This window comes from Nymphalis io, chromosome 4 (assembly GCF_905147045.1).
Source record: "Nymphalis io chromosome 4, ilAglIoxx1.1, whole genome shotgun sequence".
NCBI lineage: Eukaryota > Metazoa > Arthropoda > Insecta > Lepidoptera > Nymphalidae > Nymphalis > Nymphalis io.
This window is the reverse complement of record NC_065891.1, coordinates 13,440,465-13,458,716: the sequence shown is the minus strand read 5'-3', so window position 1 is coordinate 13,458,716 and position 18,252 is coordinate 13,440,465. Positions and strand designations below refer to the sequence as shown.

The 18,252-nt window shown below is 32.8% G+C and overlaps 2 protein-coding genes across 4 annotated transcripts in view; one reads left to right on the top strand and one right to left on the bottom strand.

Annotated features, from left to right (window-relative positions):
- LOC126768130 (exocyst complex component 7) overlaps positions 1-11,691 on the top strand; it is a 287,887-nt gene extending 276,196 nt beyond the window's left edge. The window contains exon 15 of one of the 2 annotated variants that reach the window (XM_050486049.1): positions 11,665-11,691. The gene's annotated coding sequence lies outside the window, so the exon portion shown is untranslated. Of the gene's footprint in view, positions 1-4,807; positions 4,835-11,664 lie in introns of those variants that run through there. The other variant, XM_050486050.1, reaches the window with a different exon arrangement.
- LOC126768150 (tumor suppressor candidate 3) overlaps positions 1-18,252 on the bottom strand; it is a 534,937-nt gene that overhangs the window by 214,897 nt on the left and 301,788 nt on the right. The window lies entirely within an intron of this gene.

Below are 18,252 nucleotides of genomic sequence, written 5' to 3'. Positions count from 1 at the left end.
AATATTTGCGGAAAAAGCGATAGGTATTTTTTTACAATAATTTTACGTACTAATTTATTTTAGCTTTATATATATGTCTGGTTACAAAATATTCTTAATAAATCAAAGCCTTTCAAGTGTAAGACAGAAAACACTGTCTTAAAACCCGCTATGAAGATTACTGATAAGATGTGACATGTATCATATGATAATCTATCATTTAAGTATTATTATAAAAATAGCTTGTATTTTTATTTTATTTATAATTCGGCGTTGGAAGAAAATTCTTATATCAATGTACTCTGAGCGGACGCCAAACATACTTATAAATATTATATTACTGCGACAAAACGTGCATAATTCTGAAATGCGGTCAAATGGACCACCTGATGGTATGTGGTCACCACTCTGTATACCTGCCTGTACCTATATGTCCATTGTATCTGTAGTTATACTGGATCAGTCATTCTTCCGAAACACAACAATGTTATGTATTGTTGTTCGCAAGCGGGCTTGCACATTGCTCCACAATCAAGTTATCATTTGGATTTAAATATTTCCGTGTCTGTATCTTTGCACAGTGAAATACTGAAATTGTGTCGTGTTTATTCTCCAATTCTATTTTTACTATGCAAAATATTTTAAAAACTATCTAGTAGTATTATAATACAGTAACAGTAACAGCCTGTTAATGTCCCACTGCTGGGCTAAGGCCTCCTCTCCCTTTTGAGGAGAAGGTTTGGAGCTTATTCCAACACGCTGCTCTAATGCGGGTTGGTAGAATACACATGTGGCATAATTTCAAAGAAATTAGACACATGCAGGTTTCCTCACGATGTTTTCCTTCACCGTCAAGCACGAGATGAATTATAAACACAAATTAAGCACATGAAAATTCAGTGGTGCTTGCCCGGGTTTGAACCCACGATCATCGGTTAAGATTCACGCGTTCTAACCACTAGGCCATCTCGGCTTATATTATAATACAATACTTCTTAAAGTAAAAAAAAAGTTAAAGTAACAGCCTGTAAATGTCCCACTGCTGGGCTAAGGCCTCCTCTCCCTATTTGAGGAGAAGGTTTGGAGCTTATTCCACCACGCTGCTCCAATGCGGGTTGGTGGAATACACATGTGGCAGAATTTTGATGAAATTAGACACATGCAGGTTTCCTCACGATGTTTTCCTTCACCGAAAAACACGAGATGAATTATAAACAGAAATTAAGCACATGAAAATTCAGAGGTGCTTGCCCGGGTTTGAACCCACGTTCATCGGTTAAGATTCACGCGTTCTTACCACTGGGCCATCTCGGCTAAAACACATAAGTCGTGACAAAAATATTAATAAATAGATAAATCGAATGCAATATGCATGAATTCCAAATTTGAAAAATATTTAAATCAATGTTAAACAAATCGAACCATTTATAATTTTTTTGTTCCATATTTTGAAATTAATTGATAAAATCACGCCAAGCAATAAATACTAAAAGCAGACCATTTTTATTGCCTCTGTGACACTTGTTTGATTAGAAAAAAAAACTAGGCTGTATGATTGATGACGGCTGTACGGTCAAATTAATATTTAAATGTAAGTAGAGTCGCCATGCCGCTCAATTATTTCATAGTAGATAAAAATTATCGCTGCCAGTAATCTATGATTAATTTACTAAATTCAAAGAACCTCACTTTAAAACATATTAAGCTTTTGTAGATACTAAATAATATAGATTTTTCTGAAATAACATTTTTTTTTATATATGGAATACAAAAAACATTTGAAAAACGCAATTAAAAAAAAGCGCCAGGAATCACCATTCGCAATATGGATAGTAGTTCGATTAAAGTCAGATGCAGTTAACTTTATATGTCCTGTATGGACATAAGTGAATACGGATTATAATTTTTTTATCATGTGTATATTATTGTATTATATAATATGACCTATTTATATATATAATTTATGGTATGAATTATATGGCTATATAATTTATTCGCCAAAGTAGCATTGCAGCCGATACAGCTGAGCGGTAGTTTCCAGTATTTTCAATTTAGATTTACCGTCGACCGTCCCATCCTATTCGGGATGCGGACTGTTGAATTTTTAAACCAAGCCCGATGTCAGGGAATATTTCCAGAAAGGGTACGAAGTTTGCAATTTTCTTGTTATGTCATACTTAAGTCCCGTACCATTTCCCTTAGTAGAAATGTATCCGTTGTAAGCAATATCTATGTATATGCTAGCAGTGATCTTAAGTAATGGACCAAATTTTTTCGACGTTCAATTTTTTCTTACAAAATTAAGAAAATTTTAATACCCTTGTTACGTTGTGGGTAACATAAGCCGCGTAAAGATAATTTAAAGAAATTGAGGTATAATATTTTTTTTTCAATCTCCGTTCAGTTATTTAGAACAGAAAACCTTAAAACATGGAATAATATTAAACCTTTTTATTTGTTACAACTTTTGAAAAAAGCTCGTTAAAATCTACTTGAATAAAGTATAGTTTGATTTTCGTTCGCCCATAGGAATTATAATGACGTACTCTACCGACTTTTGGCCACGGTAGCTGATTTCTGAAACTAGCCATCGGGACATATTATAATGCAAAAATGCTGAAAACAGGTGAAGAGGTTTCTCACTCTCATAATCCAATGGAATCTAAATACGTATGTGCTTTTCGAGGCATGAGAGTATATCACGGCCCACTTTTCTACATTACAGGAATTTACAACAATTTTCTTAACAGAATAACTTGTCTTGCGTTGGAAGTTGGAGCCGTCCTGGGTCCAACTCAGGTCCTAACCTGATAGGTTTATGATCAGGTTTATAGACTAGCTACTACATACTTTATATATAAAAAGACGATGTTTATCCAACTTATATATATATATATATATTATTAAATTTTATTAAATTTATTTTATTAAATTATCAGTCGATGACATAATAATATTTGTATACATATATGTATAATTAATTATTAATTATTTGTACAATCTGTTGATTATAATAATGAGCGTGTTTAATTAACTCATCAAATCGGTCCATCTGGTTTAAGTCAACAATGCAGGCCACACGCTAATCCCCACTAATTTAGACGACCTAATAACAACAAACTGATGCTAATACAATCGTGTCACGTGATTGGTGAACCTTTATCTGATTCAATTTTATCGTTTTCAGTTCGAAATATGTAATGAGCTTCAAATATTCCATAACTAGGGAAATCCGGTTTCGAGAAAAATTTGAATTCGTTGACAGCTCCGAATTTAATGCGATGTATAAGCATAGATGTGCAAAATGAATATAAACGAAATATAATATTTATAAAAAAAAACTCATGATGTGTAACGTAAATGCATAGCAAGTATATTATTTTGTATATTCTTTGTAAAATAAAAATTCCAGAGACTTTTTTTGGACTTCTTGCATGTATCTAGGTGGTAGCGGTGTTGAAATACAGACTTTAATGTCAAAAAGAACCTCAAAATGGATATACAAAAACTGAAAACATTATTGTTAAGCCGCAACAAATGTTCTTTTATAATGATGACATTTCGTCTAAAGCATATATTCTTATTGTAAGATTGTACACTTTATCAATACTAATATTATAAAGAGGTAAAATGAATATGTTGGGGGTTGATGATGAATGAAAAATGATGACAAATGAGGTTGTTGGGGGTAATCTCTGGATCTACTGAACCGATTTTGAAAATTCTTTTACCAATAAAAAGCCACATCATTTGTGAGTGTCATAGACTATACATTAACCCGAAAAGCGAAAAGACTTTTTCGTGGTAGTCGGATGTCGTGGCCAACGCGACTTTTTCAGGAAATAAATCATAGCACTCAGTACTAACAGAACAACAATCATAATTTCACCACAAGTAAAAATGTTTACCGCCCAACGAAGTGGGCAAGGGTCAGCTAGTTATTTATAATTAAGTACTTGTATTTTATCTTAATCACATATATAATTTATTTCATTTGACTAAACATTATTTTATATAATTAGGTATTGTGGGTCGCTATGATCTACGTCATCGCTTGCTTTATTTTTCGTCATCTCTATTATGTAATCAATTTAAGCCTTAATCTACTATGTTTAAACCTATTTCAAAACCTAGACTTAACTAGAGCATAGCACAGGTCCATTAGTCATGTGCCTCAGCAAAGTTGTCCGCTGAAGAACACTGTTAGTAAGTTCAAAGATTCAATTTCCGTGCAAGCATATTCTGGAAGCGCTAACTGTCTAACTTTGTTCCACTATAGCTTTAAAAGGCTTCCGCGATACGCGAGTTTACAATTATTGAGATCGAACTAGCCTTGTACGGACGATATATAAGGAAATTACCTTTGTATTATATATTGTTTGGGCTTATGATAAAATGCTTTATGGTTTATAATAGTTATGCTGTTCTGTTTTATAAATTTTAAATAAAACTCAGTTAATTCAAGAAGGGATTTAAAATAAAAAAGGAGCAACCTGTATATATCTCACTTCTATGGCTATCCTTTTTTTGGAAGAGAAAGTTTAAGGCTTATTCTAACCGCTGATCTAATGCGGGGTGGTGGATACATACGGGAGATTTACAAATGATACAAGCATTTCTCCTCAAGATGTTTTTCTTCACCGCTGAGCTCGAGATGAATCATAAACTGGTGGTAGAGCTTTGTGCATGCCCGTCTGGGAAGATACCACCCACTCATCGGATATTCTACCGCAAAACAGCAGTACTTGGTATTGTTGTGTTCCGGTTTGAAGGGTGAGTGGGCCAGTGTAATTACAGGCACAAGGGACATAACATCTTAGTTCCCAAGGTTGGTGGCGCATTGGTGATGTAAGCGATGACTTACATCACGTGGCCTATATGCTCGTCCGACTACCAATTCTATGCGCTTCCATTTCTATCCAAGTGGTGCTTACCTGTGTTTGAACCCTCGATCATCGATTAAGATTCACATATTTCTAACCATTATGCTTATAATACATCATAAACAAATTAAAAAAAATCAATTTATATATATATGTTTCCTTAAAATTTTCAATATGGTCACATTTCAACCTCTGGGCGAACAATAATAACGTAATTACAGGCACAAGTGACATAAAATCTTAGTTCCCAAGGTTGGTGGCGCATTGGCTATAAGCGATGGTTGACATTTCTTACAATGCCAATGTCTAAGGGCGTTTGGTGACCACTTACCATCAGGTGGCCCATATGCTCGTCCACCTTCCTATTCTATAAAAAAAAAAAAATTAGCTTACATACTGAACCTTTACATCTATCGATTAATAATAAGTTACGCTCTTTTTAATGTAAATACGTTTTGAAACTTACTATTTCATAAATTGCGACGAACCAAAGTAGATTTAGCTTCTGTCGTTTTTTATGTAAAAGTAAAAAGTGACATAAAAAATGCGTCATTAAAAATACATGCATGAAATGACTTTTAAATTAAGTTATTTAAGAATTTTAACCTTTATGTCAATATGCATAAGAGACATTTAAGAGAGAAAGATACATTAAGACATAGTTTTCAAAAATATATCTTCTAGTCCTTAAGGCAATAGCAATAGAGTTTAAAATGACAATAGTAAAAACATTAACGCGTGAGTTATAATGAACATTGAAACTGTCTGAGTGCTTGGGATTTCATAACTCCAAATGTTTTGTTAACGATAAACGTTTAATCTATTATATCTGTTGCGCGACAATATTTCCCATTTTATTTCTATATAAATATAGAAAATACTTCTTCATATAAATCGAGAATTTTGAAATTAATGACAATTATTTTTATATTATACTAGCTAATCGTAGATGAAGAAAATGTAATTTGGATAGGATTTGGGTAAAACCTGTTCTTAGTGAGCGTTTACGTCCGGGAAGGAGTAATTGTGACAAAAGTCAATCGAGCGGATAATATAGGAGATCTCGTGATGGTATTTCGCTTATATATATAGATTTATAATAATTCTTAAATACCATGATCCTGTATTCAATTCAACCACCGTGAGGAAACCCGCTTAAGATTTTGATTTATCGCATCGGATTTATATAGCGGATTACGCTACGAATTATTCTCCTCAATTGGAGATTTGAGTATTGAGATATTAGTGGATGATTTGAAAAATAATTTATCCATTCATAACTCCAAAAACCTTATTCATTTGTTTTTTTCGTACACAACTATCCGATACGACTGCGTGTTATCCATTTTACGTTTTACTATGCCAGAAACCTGAACCCAACTGCTAACATAAGCTGTGCAAAGTTTCAAAGAAAATGCAATATGTAAACGCACATAATTTGAAGAAAAACAAGCATTCGTTTCAATATATTATATAAGATTTAAAAAAAAAAAACAAAATAAAAATAGCACCAAATAACCGCAGTGTCAAGAATTTCGTATGACTATAAAAAAAGAATAAAACATTACTCAATTACGAATATTGCGTTAATGACAAAGTTATAATATTTATTTATTTTTTTCTCGATTACCTCCCCAAAATCAACCTCTGAACTCAGGATTCGTTTAATTCACTACCCATTTCGTGTCATAGAAACTTAGTCAGTTTTATTTGTAAAAAAAACTTAAGTGATAATATTTTACGCTCGTTAAATTTATTAGCGCCTCTATATCAAAGCAAAAGTTGAGTGTGACCACTAAATAACAATCCAAAGAAAAACTTGTTCGAAGTCCTAACCCTAAACTTTGAAAAGCGACAAACACATAAATTGTTTTTCGAGGAAGTTTTTTTCCGTAATTTATAACTAGTATATTACTGGATAGAAAAGATCGGGGGTTTGCTCGTTTTCCAAAATAATGGTTATTCTAAATGTTTATTTAGTCAAATAACTTTTGTTCGTATTAATTATTTATTTATAATTCTGGCTAGTAAAATATTTTTTCAGTCGTATCAGGCATTTTACATATTATTCTGAAGAATAAGGTATAGTTATTTTAATGCTTTGATAATTAGTACAAAGTGCGTCAACTTTTCTTTCCGCAGTCTAAACCACAAAGCCTAATTTAAAGAACAAATATTTGAAGTATGGGTTATTATATACTTAGATTTGCGATGTTTTTTTCCGCGCAGAAAATATACATCAGTGTCAAACTCTTTATATTGTTATGAAAAAGAGAAGAATTTTTTAACGAATATAGTTAATGTAATTAATTAAGCAATATTTGTCTAAATTAGTTATTTAGCATTACAAATATAAATAAAAAAATACAATGATTAGAGGAACTCACAGCTTTAAAAAGTTAGGAATGTTATACTCGCATATCATTTGCATACCATTGCACATAAAGCTGCTTTGGTAGTAATCTCTCTTTGGTTGTGCATTACCCGCCCCATCTGTCTTGGAGAGAGTTGGAATAACTCCCTGTGGGTATTCTCTGTTACGAAATGGCGTCATAGCGTGTTAATTTCAATAATAATAATATCCTGGGACATTTTTCACACACGGCCATCTGATCCCAAATTAAGCTTGTACAGAGCTTGTACTATGGAAACCAGACAACTGATATACTACATGTACTACATTTCTTTTGTAAATACATACTTATATAATTATCTATAATTATACCCAGACTCAGGACAAACAGAGATGTTCATGCAAACAAATATCTGTCCTGGGTGGGAATCGAACCCACAACCTTCGGCGTGAAACGCAAGCATCTGCTATTTTTATTTTATATTCCAAGCCGCTGCTATACTATATATTAATTTGTGGGTTTTATAGCGTATATATATATATATATATAAATAAATAAATAAATAAATAAATATATATATTATGGTGTCCATCTAGAAAAAAATAACTGTCTAATGAACTAAAACTACTATGACAAGCATGATTATGAAAGCGCCGTGACAATATAGCTAGAAAACACACAAATCAAACTATTTTAATTTTACAGTAACAGCCTGTGAATGTCCCAATGCTGGGCTAAGGCTCTCCCTTTTTAGGAGAAGGTTAGGAGCTTATTCCACCACGCTGCTCCAATGCGGGTTGGTAGAATACACATGTGGCAGAATTTCAATGAAATTAGACACACGCAGGTTTCCTCACGATGTTTTCCTTCACCATCAATCACGAGATTAATTATATCACAAATTAAGCACATGAAAATTCAGTGGAGTTTGCCCAGGTTCGAACCCACGATCTTCGGTTAAGTTTCACGCGTTCTAACCACTAGGCCATCTCGGCCATTTTAATTTTCAGCGTAAGTAATTCTATCGGGATATTTATGATTTACGCTTCGATATAAGCGCGTATATAGCGTATCTGATTTTTTTTATACCGAGAAAATTTTATCCTTTTATATTTTTGATCCGACGTAACCCTTTGAAATGTAACATAATTTACATAAAATATTTTATTTTTAACTTTGTACTGGATTAGATATCAATTTGGTAATTTCAAAGCCTTTCTTGCGGTAAACAAAAACGAGTAATGATAGGTATTTTCCATTGCCTAGGTTTGTTTGAATACGTCAAGTATGGATATTTAATATTCCCTTTTACATTTACACATGACACAAATATCTTAACAGATATTAATCAGCAAATTAAAACAACTGGTATTGTGTCTTAAACTCAAGTCAGATAACTGGAACGTTGCCAGCAATTAGCCCTCACTGCATACCAAACTGTAAAACAAAAGGCGTAACTTTGAGAAAAAACTAGCTCAACTTTTCCAGAGTGCGCTATCGTTGGGGACGCTACGTGAACTGATTTCTATGATATTTTATATTCCCTTGGCGATAAATTGTTTTTATCTATTTCATTTGGTTATTGATATTAAACTTGTAACGTTATTAGAAAATTGATGACATGGCATATTGAAAACTAGTGTAATGTAAAGTTTTTGTAAATCACGACGTTAATTTTTTAAGTAAATTTTATTACGGCCTAATGATTGTGTATTCAATTAAACATTTTTTTTTCTATTGATGAACATTTTTGGCATTTTGGAATAAATTTTATTTTATTTGATATACATATACCTATATAAATGCTAATCAGGCGCTATATAATTAATATAATTTCAAAGTCAATTTGTACTGCCACTTTTTTTAACTTCTACTACACACACTAAATTGACACAAAATTTACTAAGAAAATAGTAATAACCGTAGCAATCAGCTTTGGTTGAAATTACATTATAATCGAATTAGATTTGTACGAGTGTATTACATTTAATTTGAAATTATTAGGCTACGTTATTGCAAGATTTGATTAATTCCACGTTGCTTTAATATAGGCTGATGAGTTAAATAAGTTAAATAATATCATTCTAAACATCCACGAAGATTTTGTCACGATGTTATATATATATATATATATATATATATATATATATATATATATATATATACGGCCAAATGATGTTCATTCAATAAGCAGAATGAAACTGTTATAAAATATAATCATTGTCAAATTAAAATTAAAAATAATTCTTCTTTCAAATATACTTAGAATAAAAATAAAATCTAACGCTAAATCTGCGTATAGCCGCAAACTCCGATGGGAGCGGTCGACCGCTAAATGGATTTTATTTTATTTCATTCACGTTTTTTACAAAGTTTTACCGGTCAAAGTTCAGTAAATTTATGGCCTACATGTTACTGTGACACACAATAATTTAAGTGGACGATATGCGTCACACTTTTACAATATTTATAGCTTTCAACCAAAACCTAGTGATAACGGTTTCAATAAAATCTTATGTTGTTACGAGTCTAAATGATTTCTGGCTGCTGAAGACTAAATTTTAATTATAAATATAAATTTATATCCGAGGTTATGTATACTGTGAGTATAAGTGCCAATGTATGATTGGCTGAAATATATATCTTGGACGTTATTTAATATAAACAATACAAAGAAGTGATGAAAATAATATTGACTTTAGTGAATCACTACAAGAGCGTTTATGTTATTATTGACTTTTTTATCATGATTAACTGGAAGCAGTATCTTAGACAAAATATTTATTTATTTGTCTTGATATGCTAAAGCGCTTTTTAGTATTACTGTGCCTCCATTACGATATATAATTATTATCTTCCCGTAATTTCATATGTATATGTATATGTCATAAACTTTATGCTGTGTGTTGGTGATGATGTACTCTTGACTAATTTCGGCTACGTCGGCCTTTAGAAGGAGTCTAACTAAGTGAACACATAAAAATGCATAAATATGTGCGGAAGCAATGCACTCTCATAATCCGAAGGGATGGTAATCTGGTAATATTGGATTGTTGTAGGTGTAGGACCAACGTTGTGTATATGAAAGGTATTAAATAAAAAAATAAAATAAAAACAAATGTCGCATTAAAAATTAAACTTTATTAATAGTAAGAAAATAACACTGACACTATGAAAAGTAAATTCACAGCTTATTGTATATTTGATGTGTTTTAATGTTTACAAAAAAACGCGTTTCACGAAATAAATGTATTTAAGTTGACAATAGAGGTTATTGCGAGTGAATTTCTTCACTGCTTCTTTAATTCCCTTTTCTAATTTTTTCGCTTTTGTCATCTCCCCTCTTAGTTCATCTTTTGTAATTAAGTAATTATACAGATAGCCGAGATTACGTTTAAAGAAAAACAAAAGGACTCTTAATGGGATTGTGGCGAGTGCACAATGCGTCTAAACGCAGCACAAACATCACCTGATCAACCACGTCATGGATCAGGTGATGTTGCAGTGGTCTGATGTATGTCGTCACACGTATGGATACGCCCCTTCGGCAATATGGTCGCATGCGCATCTATTGTCCTCGCAGCGACGTCACACGCTTGACCACACCCCCAGCAAGATGGCCGCATGCATCGCTTTTGTTTTCGCCTAGGAGGAGGTCCCAAAAGTGGCAAGCACGCGTGGTGGTCATCGTGAGAGGGGAATGCCTATATAAGCGCTGTTGTTGTTGTTTATTTTTAATAAATTAATTATTTCAACTATTTTTACTGTGCGCTCTAATGTAAACATTGTTGACTTGTCACAATAAATAATTCTTAAAGTCTGCCGGAGTTTTTAATTGTGGTTAAGCTGCGATCCTCTTCACTGGTGACCCCGACGTGATTAGATCCTCTTCAGGATTTAAAACTTAAGCCAGCGAAGTTTAGTAACAGCCTATTAATTTTTCGCGGCGAATATTGAGGTGTATATTATGAGTAGGTTGTCCGGAAAACACTTTTTTTTTAAAAAAAATTCTTTGGCGCAAAACTTATCTGATATTAATTTTTTTTTATATACCAGAAGTAAATTAAGAAATATATATATTTAGGTGATTTAGTTCATATATCTTGTGTTATATAGTACTGTGATATATTTAGTGGCATTTTTTCCAAGACCAATCTCCAATTGATACAATTGTTAGTACTGTACAATTGACTCTAGATTTGGTGACCTTGGTGTACCTGTACTATGCTTTAGGTATAAGAAAGTTGTTGAGATTTAATAAAATATTTCTCAATATTTTAATTTTACTGGTGGTAGAGCTTTGTGCAAGCTCGTCTGGGTAGGTACCACCCACTCATCAGATATTCTACCGCAAAACAGCAGTACTTGATATTGTTGTGTTCCAGTTTGAAGGGTGAGTGAGCCAGTGTAATTACAGGCACAAGGGACATAACATCTTAGTTCCCAAGGTTGGTGGCGCATTGGTGATGTAAGCGATGGTTAACATTTCTTACAATGCCAATGTCTAAGGGCGTTTGGTGACCACTTACCATCAGGTAGCCCATATGCTCGTCCGCCTTCCTTTTCTATAAAAAAAAATATACTAATAAAATATATTTCAAAAAATAAACCCATACAAAGTTGAGTTGCACTGAGGAGCCTTATTCATACTTATATATATCGGAACACTTCAGCTTTAAAGGTATTATTGACATTCAATGTAAAATAAACCCATTTAGTATCGAGACGCTCAAAAAAAATTTTTAACTTCCTTTCATAGTAAAATTTGAATAAATGCTAAAAGTTAATTTAATATTCGTTTAATTGCAGCTGAAATATTGAGGTAAAGTTGCATCAAGAGCAGTCAGTATTGAAATAAAATATGACATAAAAATATTCACATTGGCCTGAAATAATATAAAAATATTGCATAATTCGCGTGTAAAATTTTGTTTTCAATCAATCTCATGCACGTTATATTCCTCAATTAAGAGAAAGGATGTTAATTACATCACTTGATCTTAGCAGATATAATATTTTTCTCCCTCGAATCCCGGTATAAATCATCATTAAAACTTCCCGTCCGATTTGCGTTAAAGTTGGGATTATATCAAAACTTCTATCTGATTCATTTATTTAATTTCAACTTATTTCAAGGAAACTTTCAATTACTCAACTCTCATCTGGTAATATACGAATACTAAATTCGATTCGTTCGAAATTTAAATGTGTTCTGTCTCCTTTGTATATTCAATCATGCCTATGATATATATTAACCTCATTTTCGTATGTTATCTGGTATATCGTAGGATATTTCGCGAATTTATTGATTGATATTTTAATAAATACATCTAGAAGATTATACGATGCGAATACCGCTGCAAACGATATTGTGTACATATTTAATCTATCGTACCTCTATCGTATTGGAAGTCAATGGTTAAAAATTACATAGATAATTAATCAGTAATTTTAAAGTAAATTAGTAATTTACTAATTTATAAATTTTAGTAAAGTCCGGCTGTTGAGAAGCCTGGTCTTCCCTATATTTCTTTATGGCGCAGAAACATGGACGATTCGACAGAAAGACTGACGCAAAATTGACGCACTCGAAATGTGGTGTTGGCGGCGACTGTTGCGGATCCCTTGGACAGCATTTCGGACTAACATCTCGATCTTAGAGGAACTAAAAATCAAAAAAGACTATCGTCGACTATGCAAGCACGAATTCTCAAATACTTCGGACACATTGTTCGAAATGAACACTCCATGGAACGACTCGTTGTCCAAGGGCAAGTGGAAGGCAAACGGTCACGCGGTCGAGTACCCAAGCGTTGGACAGACATTATAAAAGCTGCAACACAGACATTCATAGTCCAATGTTCTAGAGATGCCGAAGACCGCATCAAATGGAGACACATAGCGGGGGCTACATTAGCCAAAAACGATGCGTCATCATCGTCAACCACGACCACTCTGTCAAGAGCGAACAACTGATGAGAGATATATAATATCATATTGCAAATTATTATTCCTAACGTAGCCAAGTCATTAAGCTCAAATACGGATGCGTTCTCTATTTCCTTCACTCACATCATTGAATAAGCCGCCTAATCAAGATAGCTCACGAGAGTTAATGAGAAGATCATATAGATATCGGATCATTATCATCATCCCATATTCGTCGGTTGCTGGACTATAAACGTCATACGTGGAATAGCCAGTAAGCCTTCGGCTCTTATTTTCTAACCATGAAGAGTTATTTTGTGTATGACGTCAGTCAACCAAGCGTGGAGCCTATTACGTTCCTTATTACAGTACATCACAAAAATATATAACTCGAGTAATTAAAATCGGCTTCTAGAATTCCTAACTAAGATTAGACTTCAGAGTGTTTGTATTGTTATATTGTTTGTACTCGTGTGTTGAGTAATAATAACAATATCTCACTTGATAGCCTAAGGATACATTTGGGGTGGTGATATTGTAATATCAGCCAGGCTATGACAAACGACAACATTGCCTATACAAACATTTGTCGTATACGGTATATTATCTCGTATTTGTGATAGTTAAGAAAAGTTATTTGTAGTAATCATTGCACTAATCAGCTGAATGCTTCGTTGGTCTAATGGCTTGTTATTAGATCGCATTTCCTAAGTTTTTGGTTCAAACTCCAGCTCAGGCTGATAAAAAGGTATAAGTTTTTTTGAAGAAAAAGCTCAGTAGCAGCCAGGAGTCTAGAAGTTGGATGTGTGTACATTCCCGTGTCGCGGAAAGCACGTACAGCTGTTGGTTCTTCGCCTGAACTCTTTCCGGTCGAATTGCCGTCCCATCGGATTATGAGAATGATATATTTTTATTGTTGTAAAAAATATATAAAACGATTAACCTGCTTCCTATATTTATGCTATTCTATATAACGATTAAACGTCATAAACAATTGCACAATGTTTCAACTCAATCAGAAGAACAATGAAAAGATAATGATTATTATTTTAATATAACTAAGGGTCAGATGTTTGCTAAAGGTTATATAAATTACAAGAGAGTATATTATCAAATATGCAAGAAATGAAAAAGACAACAAAGTGTCGGATACAACAAAATTCGTTAACGAAAATACAGACTTGCAAATAAGTATAATTTAAAATTTTAATTTGCATTTTTGATTACAAAACCCTCGTCCGCGACGGACGTTTTAAGGAATATTCGGTGAAATTTTCGCTGTTTATCTTATATTGTGTGTATTTTATCTGGTTTCCGTTATTTTTAAACAATGCACTTTCTTTTTTATATTTAAAGTACGAGTAACATACAGTGAAGGTCCCAAAGGTGGGCAAAGGTTTCTGTGTATATATTTTAATGTAGAATCAAAGTTTCAATCATCTTGGGGAATCTCTGGCACTAGTAGAGGCACGTTAAATAAATAATCAAAATAGCAATGTTATTACAAGTTCCGCTTCATTTGCAATCAGTTAATTTATACGACGACGAAAATAAACATCATAAAGGAAATACAGTAACAGTAACAGCCTGTAAATATCCCACCGCTGGGCTAAGGCCTCCTCTCCCTTTTTGAGGAGAAGGTTTGAGCTTATTCCACCAAGCTGCTCCATTGCGGGTTGGTGGAATACACATGTGGCAGAATTTCGATGAAATTAGACAAATGCAGGTTTCCTCACGATGTTTTCCTTCACCGAAAAGCACGAGATGAATTATAAACAGAAATTAAGCACATGAAAATTCAGTGGTGCTTGCCATAAAGGAAATAAGCCATGAAATTTTTTTTTGGAATTATATAAAAACCTGTGAAAAATCAACATGGATTTCAATGTTTGAATACTTAAGCAACAGTGAAGGAGTTTTCTTACCATTGATCTTACCTCGATGTGTATAGTGATAGAAGAATCCTCTATTGAGCGATTCATTTGTTTTTTAATTTCTGAACAATATTTGTCTGTACATACATATATAAGCCGTACCAAGCTTTTATATGAACTGTATCTACTTCTACAAATCTTATTTATAAGGATTTCGTGTATTTGTTATAGTTTTGGCAGCGTTCGTTTGGAAAGCGCTTGGACTGACAATTTTCTCTCCAACTTCTTTGACATAAGATGTATTATATATCACATATAACAGGAAACATATATATATATATATATATATATATATATATATATATATATAGTATAAACATATATATATATATATATATATATATATATATATAAAGTCTATTCGTTTTTGTGTGAATTAGGAAAAATAAAATTTGAATATAAAATTAATTAAATTCAATTATCTTAATCTTATCGTTCAAGTACAGTATTTTCACTACAGGCACAAAGAACTTAACTACTTATGGTCGGCATATGGATAATAATATTAATAAATCATATCAGTTACTCAATAATTCCTTGTCATTATTCCCATTAAATGTATGAATGAAGACTCTTGCCAAAGGTTATATAACTACGTCGAGGGTAAATGGCGATACGCAGGCGAACCTTTTTTTAAATTCATCAAATATGCAAAATTTTATGAAAATGTATGCGGTTCGCTTGTGAGCCGGATTTTGTCGTGATCTGAAAAATTTTTACGCCGACGTTTGTGATGCAGATGCAACCAGAATGTTGCATTCCATAGGGAATAATATGAAAAACTGTTAAATTCGCTCCTGTCGGACCGCTCCACTTCAACCAATGGGGCACTCTATGCATAAATAAAAGCAGCTGGTTTCAGCGTATACGAGTATTTTTGGAATTTTTCACTTTAATCTGTTGACTAATTCCACGTTAAGCTAAATAACAAAAAAGGGATTGATCTTTTACAGTTCTATTCTTTTATTTAATTCTATATATTTCTAAAATATTTTAGACGCATATTTATTCAATTTAAATCGAAAAAATTAGGGAGTTTTTATTGTAATGCAGATTTTATAGCAAATTTTGTTTTTGTTCTTATATACATAATTTACGTAGTGGTATGGCTGTGCAAGCCCGTCTGGTTAGGTACCAACCTCTCATCACATATTCTTCTGCCAAACTAAGTATTATTGTGATAGGCGCACACACTTATGCACTACAATAAAAACCCCTAGTATATGTACCCCCGTAGTTCGTATGTCTTACTTGAAATGGGCGTTCATCATCATCATTTAGTTGTAAAAAAATCATCTCCATGTATTACGGAAAAACTATTTACTCTTTTTTATGTAATCGCTATTAAAAGAAACATAATTTTTTTTTAAATTTAAAGCTATTAATTTAAATCCAAACTATGAAAAGTTATGGCGTTGTCGAGTAATTATTGTTGAGGAAATGATAACATTGCAAAGGTCAATGAACTTTTAAAAATGTTGTCGATAAAAGAAGACTTGCAAATGAGTGTAATTTTAACTTTCGGATTTCAATTTTTGATTATAAAAACGTGGGTCGACAGAATTCGGTAAAAATCAGGAGTTTTTCAACTGACATGATTTTTATGTAACCTTTTAAGTTTCAAATATTTCTCTTCTATTTTAAGCCGTGATATAATAACATTATAGATTTATATATCTGGTTCATATTTCGTAATTTTCTTTTTCAGCACTGCCGAAACAGCCTGTGAATGTCTAAAGACCTCCTCTCCCTTTTTGAGGAGAAGGTTTCGAGCTTATTCCACCACGCTGCTCCAGGGCGAGTTGGTGGAATACACATATGGCAGAATTTCAGTGAAATTAGACAAATGCAGGTTTCCTCAAAATTTTTTCCTAAATTTTTGTAAAGCACGAGATAAATTATCATCAATTAAGTACATGAAAATCAATGGTGCTTGTCTGGGTTGGAACCCACGATCATCGTTGAAGACTGGGCCATCTCAGCTTCAGCACTAAACCAACATATTTGGTTAATATGAGTAATTAGCCAATAAGTTCAACGGAGCAAAGAGCAAATATCTATCCTCGTCAAAGCCAAAATATAAGAATAATCCAAGAGAAAAATAATTATGATCAAATAGTTATTTTTCACACTAGCACACGTGACATATCCCTTTGTATTTTGCTTTAAAAGAAAACATTCACTTTATTCCCGAACTTTTCTATTACCTTAGAATGTCTTGCATCAATGACATTTTTTTTTATAGAATAGGAAGGCGGACGAACATATGGGCCACCTGATGGTAAATGGTCACTAACGCCCATATACATTGGCATTGTAAAAAATGTTAACCATCGCTTACATCAACAATCATCACCAATGCGCCACAAACCTTGGGAACTAAGATGTTATATCCCTTGTGCCTGTAATTACACCAGCTCACTTACCCCTCAAAACCGAACACAACAACACCAAGTACCAAGTGCTGTTTTGCGGTAATATATCTGATGAGTGGATCGTACCTACCCAGACGAGCTTGAACAAATCTCTACCACCAGTAATTGACATTGTCCAAGACCGATAAAAGAAACCTAAGCTCAATAGAAGCAAAAATGAATAATGATCAACGACAACAAAAACTTACAAAATCTCTTTCTCGACAGTATACAAAATTGCAGTTTACATACCTTAATGTGAGTTCAATATCCTATAAATCACACTTAGTCGACAGAACAATAAAAGTGCGTAAAGAGAATAAACTTTTCCCGTAAATCAAGCTAAGATACTACCGTTAAATGCACGCTCGCTCGAATTCGTGCGTGAGGACCCTTAGCGCGTAGTTGTTTGCAACCCTTTCAAAACCAGATTCAACCGGATAAATCTAGTTCTGTTATAAACCGCTATTTAAATAATAAACGTTAGGTCTATGGTTATGGCATTTTAATGTTCTGTTGCTAACAACTACACACGAAACTTAATTGGTATGTGTATATTTTGTTCTTTACTTATTTTATTTGTTTACATTATATTCGAAAATATGTATAGTTATGCTGATGATATTTAAATAAATATTTTATATATTTTATTTATGACAGTAAAATAAAAGTCTTTAATTTCAAAGCTCATAAGTGAAATAAATAAAAGTAAAGTACTAAGTGTTATTTCTGATTAAGTTTCTCCCTAATGCACGCATTT